This window comes from Schistocerca cancellata, chromosome 4, assembly GCF_023864275.1.
Source record: "Schistocerca cancellata isolate TAMUIC-IGC-003103 chromosome 4, iqSchCanc2.1, whole genome shotgun sequence".
Taxonomy (NCBI): domain Eukaryota; kingdom Metazoa; phylum Arthropoda; class Insecta; order Orthoptera; family Acrididae; genus Schistocerca; species Schistocerca cancellata.
In genome coordinates, this window is record NC_064629.1 from 75,617,114 (window position 1) to 75,630,320 (window position 13,207).

Here is a 13,207-nt window from a genome sequence, read left to right on the forward strand (position 1 = left end):
CTAACAGTATTCTAAAGTTCTGTAAATAATTCGTGTCAGTATTTTGCTACCTTGACTTATTAAACTGATAATTCGGTCGTACTCATACCTGTCAGCACTTACATTCTTTGGAATTATAATTATTATTTTCTTGCTGTACTCTGAGAGTATTTTGCCTGTCTCATGCAGAAACATTATCTGATGGCTGGCTCTCCGAGGCTCTAAGTATTTTTGAGGTAATATCGTCTACGCCAGGAATTTAGATTGCACTTATGTCTTTCAATAGCTGTGTCAACCTCGTCTCACAGTATCGTATTCCCCATCTCATCTTTACCCACTTCCGCTTCTCTTTCTGTAATATTGTCCTCAAGTTTGTTCCCTCTCCACAATCCCTCTATATAGAATGAAGCGCTATAGGAACTGGTATAGGCCTGAGTATTCAAATACCGAGATATATAAACAGGCAGAATACGACGCTGCAATCGGCAACGCCTATATGAGACGACAAGTGTCTGGAACAGTTGTTAGATAGGTTGCTGCTGCTACAATGGCAGGTTATCAAGATTTAAGTGAGTTGGAACGTTGTGTTATAGTCGGTTCACGAGCGATGGGACACGGCATCTACGAGGTAACGATGAAGTGGGGACTCTCCCGTAAGACCATTTCACGAGTGTGTTGTGAAAAATTAGGAATCCGGTAAAAAGTGAAATCTCAGACATCCCTGCGCCCCGTCAACGTCGAATTAGGACTGTTTTTCATTGGAAACACGTTGCCTGGTCGGACGACTCTCGTTTCAAATTGTATCGACATGTACGGGAATGGAAACAAGCTCATGAATTCATGGACCCTGCGTGTCAACAGGGGACTGTTCAAGCTGGTGGAGGCTCTGTAGTGGTGTGGGGCGTGTGCAGTTGGAGTGATATTGGACCCCTGATACGTCTAGACACGACTCTGACAGGTGACATGTACGTGAGCATCCTGTCTGATCACCTGCATCGACTCAAGTCCATTGTGCATTTCGACGGACTTGGGCAATTTCAGCAGGACAATGCGACGTCCCGCACGTCCAGAATTGCTACAGAGTGGCTCCAGGAATGCTCTTCTGAATTTAAACGCTTCTGCTGGCCACCAAACTCCCAAGACATGAACATTATTGAGCATACGTGGGATGCCTTGCAACTTGCTGTTCAGAGGGGATCCCCACTCTCTCGTACTCTTACGGATTTATGGTGTCAGTGTCCTACAGTACTATTTCAGACAGTCGAGTCCATGCCACGTCGTGTTGCGGCACTTCTGCGTACTCGCGGGGGCCCTACAAGATATTAGGCGGGTGGACCAATTTCTTTGGCTCTTCGGTATATTTCTTGCACCTTTCAAATTTCCCTTCTTTGCTTCGTTATGGTTCGCCATCTGAGCTCTTCATATTCATACAGCTGCTTCTCTTTCATGTAAAGGTCTCTCTAAATTTCCTGTAGGCAGCTTCTATCTTTCAGCTTGTTATGCATGCTTCTAGAGTCTTGCATTTGTCCTCCAGCTATTCCTGCTTAGCAATTTTTTACTTTCTGTCAATCTCATTTTTTGGATGCATGTATCCCTTTTCGCCTCCTTCCTTTGGCTACCTTCTTATATCTTCTCCTTTCGTTAATTAATTACAATATCTCCTGAGTTACCCATGGATTTCCACTAGGCCTCGTCTCTCTACCTACGTGATCATCTATTGCCTTACTTACTTCATCTCTCAAATATACGGTTTTCATTAAACAGACCTCCTTAGACCGCGTTTTAATTTGTAGTGTCTCAGCTAACAGTCTCCAGGCTAATGATCGGTGATACTCTTGTCACGCTGTGGTATGTGCTATGCATGACCTGCTTTCTGATAATAGTCGTACTGCCCGCTCACTTGTCTTTCTCTGAGTCCCAAATTACTTGGGTATTCGGAGGAATGAACTGGCCGACCATTTAGCAAGATAACCTTCACTGAGGTGACAAAAGTCACGGGATACCTCCTCGGACTTCATTTCGCGCGGCGCAGTGCAGCAGCTGGGCGTGGCATGAACTCAACAAGTCGTTGGAACTCCCCTGCAGAAACATTGAGCCATGCTGCCTCTATAGCTGTCCATAATAGCGAAAGTGTTGCTACTGCAGCATTTTATGCACAAACTGATCTCTAGGTTATGCCCCATAAATGTTTCATGGGATTCATGTCTGGCGATCTGGTTGGCCAAGTCATTCGCTCGGATTGTCCAGAATGTTCCTTAGACCAGTCGCGAACAAGGTGATACACTGTCAATCATGAAAATTGCACCGTTCTTTGCGAACATGAAGTCCACGAATGGCTGTAAATGTTCTACAAGTACACAGACATAATCATTTCCAGTTTATGATTAGTTCAGCTGGACCAGATAACCCAGGCCATTCCACGTAAACACAGCCCACACCGTTATGGAGCCACCACCAGCTTGCACAGTGCCTCGTTGACAAAGTGGTTCCATGGCTTCGTGGCGCCTGTGTCCCACTCGAGCCCTACCACCAGCTCTTACCAACGGAACTCGGGACTCGTCTGACCAGGCCACGGTTTTAGTAGTCTAGGGTCCAACCGATATGGTCACGAGACCAGAAGAGGCGCTGCAGGTGACATCGGAGTATTCAGAACGGCACTCAAGTGGATTGTCTGGTGCCATAGCCCGTTAACGCCAGATTTCGCCGCACTGTCCTAATGAATATGTTCGACACACGTCGCACATTGATTTCTGCGCTTATTTAGCGCAGTGTTGCTTGAGTATTCCTTCGCAATTAGTTGGTATTATGGCATTCTTGTTAAACTTTTAAAACGATATAGTTTTGTTACGTAGGTGCTTAAAGATGTAAACTGCTCACGCCAAATATGTAGCTTGATCCGCCTGTGCTCCACTTCTGTGCGGATAATGGAAAACTCCACTGATCACTGCCGTCACTATGACGGTTTCTTGAAACGTCTCTGTCACTGTCACTGTTGCCGTTTAATGAAATTGTCAAACCGTCCACTGAATTTTCCAAAAGAGCTTCATTCGCCATGCTTTCCCATGATGCTCTGTGTATATTTGACGGCTTTCTTCAAATCTTCAGCGGTGATGTTCATGACTCTTCTTGTGAGTGCTTCTACTGCAGACAGGCTAAATTTATTATTATTCCTGGCAACTAAACACTTACTTTGGGCTCATATTAACTTCATTCGGTTGAAATTGCAGTGATAAGGCTGTAGTCCAACAACTGTTTGCTCACGTTTTTTTGGTTCAAATGGCTCTGAGCACTATGGGACTTAACTTCTACGGGCATCAGACCCCTACAGCTTAGAACTACTTAAACTTAACCAACCTAAGGACATCACACACATCCATGCCCGAGGCAGGATTCGAACCTGCGTCCGTAGCGGTCGCGCAGTTCCAGACTGTAGCGCATAGAACCGCTCGGCAACCCCCACGTTTTTTTTGCCAGTTCGTCGATTTCATAGGGCGAACTTTGCCTTATGGAGAGATTTCTTCTGTAAACTCCACCCTTTTAAGATCATCACTTACATCGACGCTACGACGCAGAAGCCAATCGATTATTTCCCCTTTTCGGTTTACCCTTGTCAACAAAAACCGAATGGTAAGGAGCATTATCTAGAACAGTTTGAAATGTCCCCTTAGAAAAATTAATGAATTACTGTGCTGATAAACCTCTTACATTATTTGATTTTCAAACAGCTGAGCAAAACTGAACGTACTCAGACATTACTCTCTTTACTTATTCTGATCAACACTAAACTGACACACAATATTTTTAGCGCAACGCAATCTGACTTTCAAAAATCCCTACAAAAGAATGGCCCTGACTAACATGAACCTATACGTTTCACAAATCACTTACCTCACAAAAATCTTCGTTACTCGAACTACTGCAGCTAAGTAAAAGATTCAAACTACTGAATGCACTAATTACTGATAGGCATAGTTAGCAAGTGAAAGATTTTGATAGAGAACAAACAATGTATTTACCTCAATAGTGTTCAAAAGTCGTAATATATATAGCAGTTCATGACATCCATTCTTACAAATGTACTGTTTCTGATGTACACACGTCCAGATCATCCGCTCTCAAAAATCCGCCATCTCACTTCTCCACATCCACCATTGCTGGCGGCTCACCTCCAACTGCGCAACGCTACGCGCTGTTAACAGCCAACTGCCCAACACTACAATAGCGATTATTGCAACAATGCCGACCAGCCTCAGACTGCACACAGCACAGTCAGTGATTTTCATATAGAGCGCTACGTGGCGTTACCAATAAAAAAACTAAACAGCCTTCTTACAAGTTGTTGACGATTTTCCAAGATTTGGTAATAGTGAATATTCGAACCACTTTGTAAATGTAACGTGGTTCGTTTCTTCGTGATAGTCTCCTGCTTTCTTTGACTTGAGAAACGACGTCAATCTTCTGCACTTGCAATTTTCGACGAGCTTCCGCTGACGTCGTACAGTATCACACAACGAATAACGTAAACAACGGAAAACACAAACAACGGAAAACGGTAACAACAAATATAACATTACAAACGCACACACAGAAAGTCACAGGGCGCAACAATCACACAGGACAGCAAGCTGGCTGCAACTGAAGCCAACTGCAAGCAGGAAGTGGGGTAAAGGAGATTCGCTGCGGCTGCAGGTAGCGTTGTATTGGCGGAGAGCGGCCCGGACCAGCCGCGTGGTATCACTACCATTCCCACTGTCACTCCTAAAGTAATTTAGGACAAACTACAGGAAAGCAACTGAGATGTCCATAACATTATGCTTTCTGAACAAAACTTTAAAACAAGAAATAGGAAAGTTTGAACAGAAATGATTTGTCTGAAAATAAGAAATATAGTTGATTAGAGAAACATCTGGTGATGCGCCTTTGAAAGGTGCTGTAAATCATGCATAGCACGTACGGGCCTGATTATTTCTCTCATCTTATTTCATTTTTATGTAAACTTTATGGGGAGGGGGAGAGGAAGGAGAACAAAGGGAAGGAACTAATCATATCAGCTGCATCGGGACTTGCATCTGACTGGTCTAAAGCTTGTAAAATATCTTCTGTTTTCTTTTTCGGTATCCCTATTAATTTTTCCTGAACACTGACTCGTAGTTTGACCAATACTACAACAGCAAGGCCTTCCTCACTAACAAGGGAATGTTCAGACTTGTCATGTCGAAACCTGTGTTGCTTTTTTTACCACTGTGAGTTAACACTGCAAGAAGTCTGTATGCAGAATTTTAGCTGCTGACATGACCTGGAAGTCTGTAAACAATTTTATGAAGTAAGACATTATTGTCGCATGGTTTCCGCGCTTATAACTGCCTTTTGTACAACCCTGACCTCACTCGCTACGTTATACCAACGCCATCTAGGGACAAGGTGGCGTTAGCTACGCGCCGCTCTCTTGCCACAGCAGTGAGAGAGCTGATTCCCCCAGTGAAAGCGATCGTATGATAATTAAATATTCGTTGACAAATATGGCTGATGTGTTATCTACAACATTCTTTCCAAATAGCTATGGAATACACAAATAAATATACAGTTTAGAAGACGTCCAAATTTTATTTCTTGTAATTACTGCAAAAAGGGAAATATTGATACAATGTTCAAAACATAGGTTTTTTGTGCACCAATAACATATAAGCGAAGACGACATATAACAGCCCTGCGAATCACAGACGTTGTTAGATGTCCGTATACAAAACTGGGCTGGTGTTAGGAATGAATCAGGCCTAGTATCATCAGTACATTTCGAGGAGTGCCACGCATATTTAATCAAATTCTGAAACCGTGGGGAGGAAAATGGATAATGTACTACTGATTGAAGCTTGAGAATATTGTCACGGTAATAGACAGGAAATTGCAGTGATTTGCACACAATAATTTTCTCTGTTAGTTTTCTGTAAAATGCCTTCCACTGACGGAAAAATTCTCTGTCTAAAGGTTGAATTACGTTCGTCGTGCAGGGTGGAATCTGAAGTATCTCTACTTCTTTTTCATGGTGGGCTCGAAATACAGCTTTTAATCAATCTGCATTGTACACATACGATTCACTAAAACTAGCGATCTTATTTTTTGCATTCGTAAGAAAAGCTATCATTTCGATTTGTGTCAATCCATTTTCCGACCTGTTTCTCGATACAAATTTGGTTATTTTTCTTGCCACAATTTTATGTGATCTTTTGAAGCGACTAATCCAACTTTGAGAAGCTGTAAATTCTGTAGCGCCTATCGCGTTGGCAATCTCTAACGCCCAATCACGCAAAGTTGTATCGCTGACACTAAATGACTGTTGTCTGGCATCGGTAAAAAGCTCAAAAAGTCGCGCATTCATCTCCGTCGCAATTTCCAGTCGACTCTTACGTCGTCCAGCGACTTCCTTTTTCCATCTATACAATTCACGTTCAGAACGGACAAAGCGATACTTATTTTGAACAGTACTGACACGTAGGCGTTTCTTACCACTTCCGTTGAACCAATACGTCACCGCTTTTTCTTTGTCTGATAAGGTAATTGTAGTTGCTGGTGTTACTTTCGGAGATAATTGATGATGGTACGTGGCACTATCACTCGAAGAGTCTTCATGAGTCCAACTTTCGTCTGTGTCTTCGCCGTCTTTAGATTTACAGTCTGCAATATCGAGTGTTTCAGTTATTTCTAGCTACATGTCTGCGCCATTTACATGCTCGTCTAGAAGTTTAACAACCATGTCGCACAACACATAGTCTTCACGCGTGTTTTCTGTTGATTGCTTCATTTGGCGTCTGTGGTATATCTCCATGGCAAGCAGCAAAACATTTACAGGGTTCGCCATCACCTGTGAGGGGAGATTTAATGTTCACCGTAAAGTGGCTTGCGGAGTATAGATGAACATTTAGAGAACATCTTTCACATCTCTAACCAGTTTCAGGACGGTATGTTTCGAAATACGTACCGGAAATTAAAAGGACGTCCATGCCACAGAAACGAATAATCGTTTCCCCTTTCCACCAAAACCGTGCAGCGATATTCTTCTTTAGTGAACGCCGCGATAAGACGGCCGCACTTCCCGACCATGCGCACAACGCTCGCGACTCGCTATTTCCAGGGGTGGCCAGCCGTCGCTGCAAGCGCCAAGCAGGAAACACAGCCATGTTCATGATTTTTTTTTAGGTGACTTCCAGTTCATGTCAGCTGCTACAATTTTGCATACGGACCTTTTGCACAGTTAAATAACAGTGCTAAAAAAAGCAATACATGTTTCGGCATGACAAGTCTGACCATTCCCTTGTAAGTGGGTTATCTAAATAAAAGTTCTTTTTGCAGAAACTTTGAAAATAATGTTTATAGCTACCATACACACTACCTGAGAAATTCCTCCCCCGGGAGATGCTATTTCTAACATAGCATTGAGTACTGTTAGCCCAGTACCAGCCTAAGAATTTCTTAATAAATTCGTCACACGTTTGACACGATTTGCGAGCTGTTGTTCACCATGAAAGGGCATCTCCTTTCATTCTACTTGTAAGACATCCTATTTTCACCCTGTCATCCCATTTTTTTCTGGTAATAGAATTTGGAACTCTTTCGCAAAAGCTTTAGAACGAAGTTTCCCTTTCGCCGAAATATTATGTAAAGTACAAACTATTAAATAGTGGTCTTCATTTGTATTATTTCCACTATTATTTACAGCAACAATATCTTTCAATTTTGGATCTAATTTCTTTTCAAACCTTTCACTAAATGTAGCACTGCCTCTGTTAGTAAAATCACTGACCTCTTTCCGAATACTAGCTACACTTCTATCTCTGAAGATAATACATTAGATAAAGCTGTCTCTATTTCATCTACTTTTTTATTTACATTGGAGATGGACGCATTACATTTTTCAATCTGATTACCAATTTTGTTTTAATTCTTTAATAAATTTATTGTGATTTACTACAGCTGCTTCCCCAGTGGTGACTTTTTATCCAAATTTTAAACCACTTGTTGTGTACATAGTTCCGTGTAGTTAGCGTGTACACAACTTTCCCACTAGAGCACGCCCCACTAAGCACAACAGCTCAGGCGCAGCGCTCGTCCGTCTCCGCACTACGAGATGGCGCTGCCTTAGAGATGGACCAAATTCTGCTTCCGCCGATCCGCGTATTAATATGTAACGCAGCCAATGAGATCGCTGCTAACGTAGAACCTTTTATCCTCACGGATCACACTCGTGCAATGATACATGAACGCACGAGGTATTATAACGAGTGTACAGACCTCCGATTAGTCAGTCTGCATTAGTCTGTACCAGTCTGCATTAGTCTGTACCAGTCTGTACCAGTCTATAGTAAAGTTTCAGTCTGCGCCTAATTAGATTATCATATTCCTGTACATAGCCATGAAGATAAATGAATAGACACTTTGTCAAGTCTCAGAGATATGTGAGAATAAGATTAACGTACCAAGACCAAAGCAACTTCAGATTGTCAATTGTCAACAGCATCCAGAATCACGTTACGTAATGTCTACGCTTTTTATTATTTTAATAAATGTGTGTGAAAATTAATCAAGTTCTGTTTAAAGTTAGTCACCGTCAATCTGCTACTCTAAGCGTGTAGATGGCATTTCTATCGTCTGACCTAGCGGCAGAAGATAAACATGCCACGATAAGACCACGAGACATATTGCTGACACTAGCCTACTTCGTTAGAGCGATAAGTCAAATAATCTGATGGTGTGTGTACCGAAGGTCTTACAGTACGCACACCACACCACTTCCCACTGTTTCTTGATTATATTCTCAAGTTTTTCGTCTACCACTTTGAAATTTTGGTTAGCATTCCTAACACATTTAGCCGATCCATCGGCTGTTCATTGTTAATTTCTTTCATAAACTTTGTCACCTGTTGTTTAGTGTCTCTAGCGCTTTCCTCTATACCCTCATTAGTTGCTTCGAGTTTTTGATTAGTTTATTCTATCTTCTTGTTTCATTACCAGTTTCTTCTGTTTTGTTGTTAATCGTTTTCAGATTTTGGGTTATTTGTTTAGTCTCCTAATCATTTTTCTTTAGTTTACTCGCCATATCTTAAATCCTGGCTTGCATATTAAATTCTGAACCATTAATTTTGCTATGTTCATTTTCTGTCGTCATACTTTCCTTAACCACTATCTGAATGTCTGACTCAGCAACAGTTTCTGTGGTATCCAAGGTATTTAAGGGGACTACCTGGTCCCTCGTTACCTACGATATCATTCATCATCTCTACGGGGCCTTCTCTTCATTTTGCAAGCGGAAATACGTCACGCATATCTGATAAATCAGGGGTCTCCTGGGCCATATTCTCGCAAATGTTTGCTCCGCTCATTTCACTTTTAGTTGTCCTACTTCTTCTAAGACACATTAACTATAGAGGGTGTCCCATGTATGTTGACCACCCTAAAAACTGTTTGTCCAGATTTAAATTACAAAATGTTTCAAGCAAATGTTCTTTAGCAGTCAGGGGGACATCAATCAGGATGATTGCCTTCGTTGTAGCTTTATTTTTACAAAGATATGAACAGTGATATGACTTTTTGAAATGGCACCCAGTATTTTTTATTCGGTAATTCATTTCCTCCCCTAAAGACGTATTCAAAAATGTATCACAGCGTACTATTCACTGAAACACAACGTTATTAAACACATAACACAACACTAACATTGACGCTCCCAGCGCTTAGTGCAAGTACTCGGGGTAATGGAACACATCCACGTGCTGGTGTTGACAGTGGACAAATGTAAACATGAGTAGAATGCACATCCGTCATTCCGTCATTCCGTCATTCCGTCAACCATCGTCAGTTGAAGAGTTGTGTGAGTAGAATGTACATCAACGAAGAGAAGGTAGAAATGCTGCTCATCTATGGGGAATGTAAGTTAGCAGAACAGTAATTGCAATACGGTTTTATCATGTGTGGGTACATTTAGTACAGTAGTTCAGTCCTTTTAAATACTGTTGTGTAGAGTAGGCATACAGTAAAGGCTGTCCTTACTACAAGTGCATCGACATAACGTTTCTTTTATTGTTGTTGTTGAGGGTAGGTGAAATGTTACGCAGGCGGCGGAACTGTACAGAGAGCGATATCCTGACAAGAACTCACCTTCCCGACGGATGTTTTCTCGTCTTGTTGCGACGCTTCAGGAAACGAAGTTTCAACCCACGACAACGAAATCGTCGTAGCACGCGCACAGACGAAGCTGCCGAAGTTACTGTTATCGCTTCCGTTGCTATGAATCCACATGTGAGCACACGACAGCTTGAACACGAGATTGGCATTCCTAAAACTAGTGTATATCGTATTCTTACACGTCACCGGTTCCATCCTTACCATGTACACATACATCGAGAATTGCGTAGGAATGATTTCCAAAATCGTGTACAGTTCTGTCAATGGGCACAGCAGCAAATCCTCGCCAACCCGAACTTCATCTCCAATTTTCTATTTACCGATGAATGTTTCTTCTCGAACAAAGGACAGGAAAATACAAGGAACATGGATTATTGGTGCAGAGACAACCCACGATGGCTTACACAGGTGGAACATCAGCGTCAATGGAGAGTTTACGTCTGGTGTGGAATGCTTGGTACTACAATTATTGGCCCTTATGTCATCAATGGTAGTCTAAACGGCACAGCTTATGCAAACTTCCTCAGACGAATTCTTCCTCCTCTTCCGGATGAAGTGCTGCTAACAAGGGAACCTCCCCATCGCACCCCCCTCAGATTTAGTTATAAGTTGGCACAGGGATAGGCCTTGAAAAACTGAACACAGATCAATCGAGAAAACAGGAAGAAGTTGTGTGGAACTATGAAAAAAATAAGCAAAATATACAAACTGAGTAGTCCATGCCCAAGGTAGGCAACATCTAGGAAAGGGTCAGCTTACGAGCGCCGTGGTCCCGTGGTTAGCGTGAGCAGCTGCGGAATGAGAGGTACTTGGTTCAAATCTTCTCTCGAGTGAAAAGTTTAATTTTTTATTTTCAGACAATTATTAAAGTTCAGGCACTCACACATAATCAACTTCGCTCTCCAAAATTCCAGGACATGTTTAGATTTGCTTGGACATATGCAGGATTTGACGGTCTACACACGGAAACATTTGAAAACGTAAAAAACATATGTTTTGACAGAGCACAGGGAAAACCGTGCGACTGTGAAACTGTTGCATTCATTTGTTGCAGTTTGTGACAAACTCTTATGTTTTCATCACTTTTTTGGGAGTGATTATCACATCCACAAGAAAACCTAAATCGGGCAAGGTAGAAGAATCTTTTTACCCATTCGCCAAGTGTGCAAGTTAGGTGGATCGACACCATATTCCTGTCATGTGGCGCACATGCCGTCACCAGTGTCGTATAGAATATATCAGATGTGTTTTCCTGTGGAGGAATCGGTTGACCTATGACCTTGCGATCAAATGTTTTCGTTTCCTACTGGAGAGGCACGTCCTTTCGTCTACTAATCGCACGGTTTTGCGGTGCGGTCGCAAAACACAGACACTAAACTTATTACAGTGAACAGAGACGTCAATGAGTGAACGGACAGATCGTAACTTTGCGAAAGTAAAGAAAGTAAAATTTTCACTTGAGGGAGGACTCGAACCAAGGACCTCTCGTTCCGCATTTGCTCACTCTAACCACGGGACCACGGCGCTCCTCAACTCACTTTGTCCTTGATGTTGCATATGTTGTACATAGACTATTCAGTTTGTATATTTTATTCATTTTTTCATAGTTCCACACAACTTCTTCCTGTTTTCTCGATTGATCTGTGTTCAGTTTTTCAAGGCCTATCCACTGCGTCAATTTATAACTAAAGCTGAGGGGGGGTGCGATGGGGAGGTTCCCTTGTAAGAACCAGAATGCTTATGTAGTGTCAACACGATGTCCAGCACATAATGCCTTGCGTGCATGTTGTGTTCCGAACCGAACATATCGTACCAGATGGACTGGACGAGGAGGAACATTTACTTGGCCCGCTTGGTCTCCATATTTAAATGCTATGGATTTTTTTCTTTAGGGATACATTAAAGACGTTGTCTATCGCGATATTCCAACAACTCCAGGGGACCTGCAGGGACGTATCCTGTTTGCTTGTAATTCTCTTCAGCAGGCAACACTGGAAGCAGTTAATAATTCTTTCATTCAACGAGTGCACCAGTCTATCGGTGTCCAGGGTCACCACTTTGAGCACCTTTGAATGTTCTACTTCTGGGAAATGGTACAGGAGAGTCAAACTCAATTTTGTGTTATGTTCTTACGTGGTTTTCATTTGTTTTCTGACAACTCCAGCAAGTGGACGAGTTTTTGATCCCAGGCTCAAAGTCAATGTTGTCTAATATAATTAATAACGTTCTGTTTCAGTGAATGGTAGGTCTTTAGGAGAGGTAATGAATTACCGAATAAATACAGGGTGCCATTTAAAAAAAGTCATACCGCTCTTCATATCTTTGTAAAAACCAAAGCTACAACGAAGGCAATCATGCTGATTGATGTCCCCCTGACGACTAAAGAGCATTTTCTTGAAACATTTTTAATTTGCATGTGGACAAACAGTTACTTAGGGTGGTCAAGATAAATGGGACACCCTGTATACAACACTATGCTATCACTTTATCTCACTTCGAAAATTGTATATTTTATCGGGCGCAGTAATGCTCGACTGCTGCCTCGCCGAGCGTCGAACTCTGGACCTCAGCTAGAGCGTCTCCAGAGCATACTTCTCGGCTGCTGTGCTGCGCTAGAGTTAATCACGCGATGCCTTCGCGTTGCGTCATTTCCTCTGGTTATGCAGCTTGCCTTGTCACGTTGGACGTGGACATTCCTTCTTCTCTACAATCTCTTCTCGAGTATCGTTCGCTAGTCTTCACTTCCGAAATGTTCGTACTCTAGCGACGCGCACTGTATTTTTAGCTATCGAAACTTAACGCTTTACGCGACACACTTCCTGCATTACCTGACTCACACAGTTTCAATGTTACACACTGCCATCACTTCTAACAGTTTTTTGTTTACTTGCCACTTCTTTTCTCGTCGCATTTTTCATCGAAACTGCACTTCCTATTTTGCCCATAAATTGCCAATAAACAGCTTTTTCCGTCGCATTTCACTAACAAGAAGAAAACTGCAAGACACATCTGCTGCGAATTATCCAAACTGCGATGGTATGCAGGAAGCATT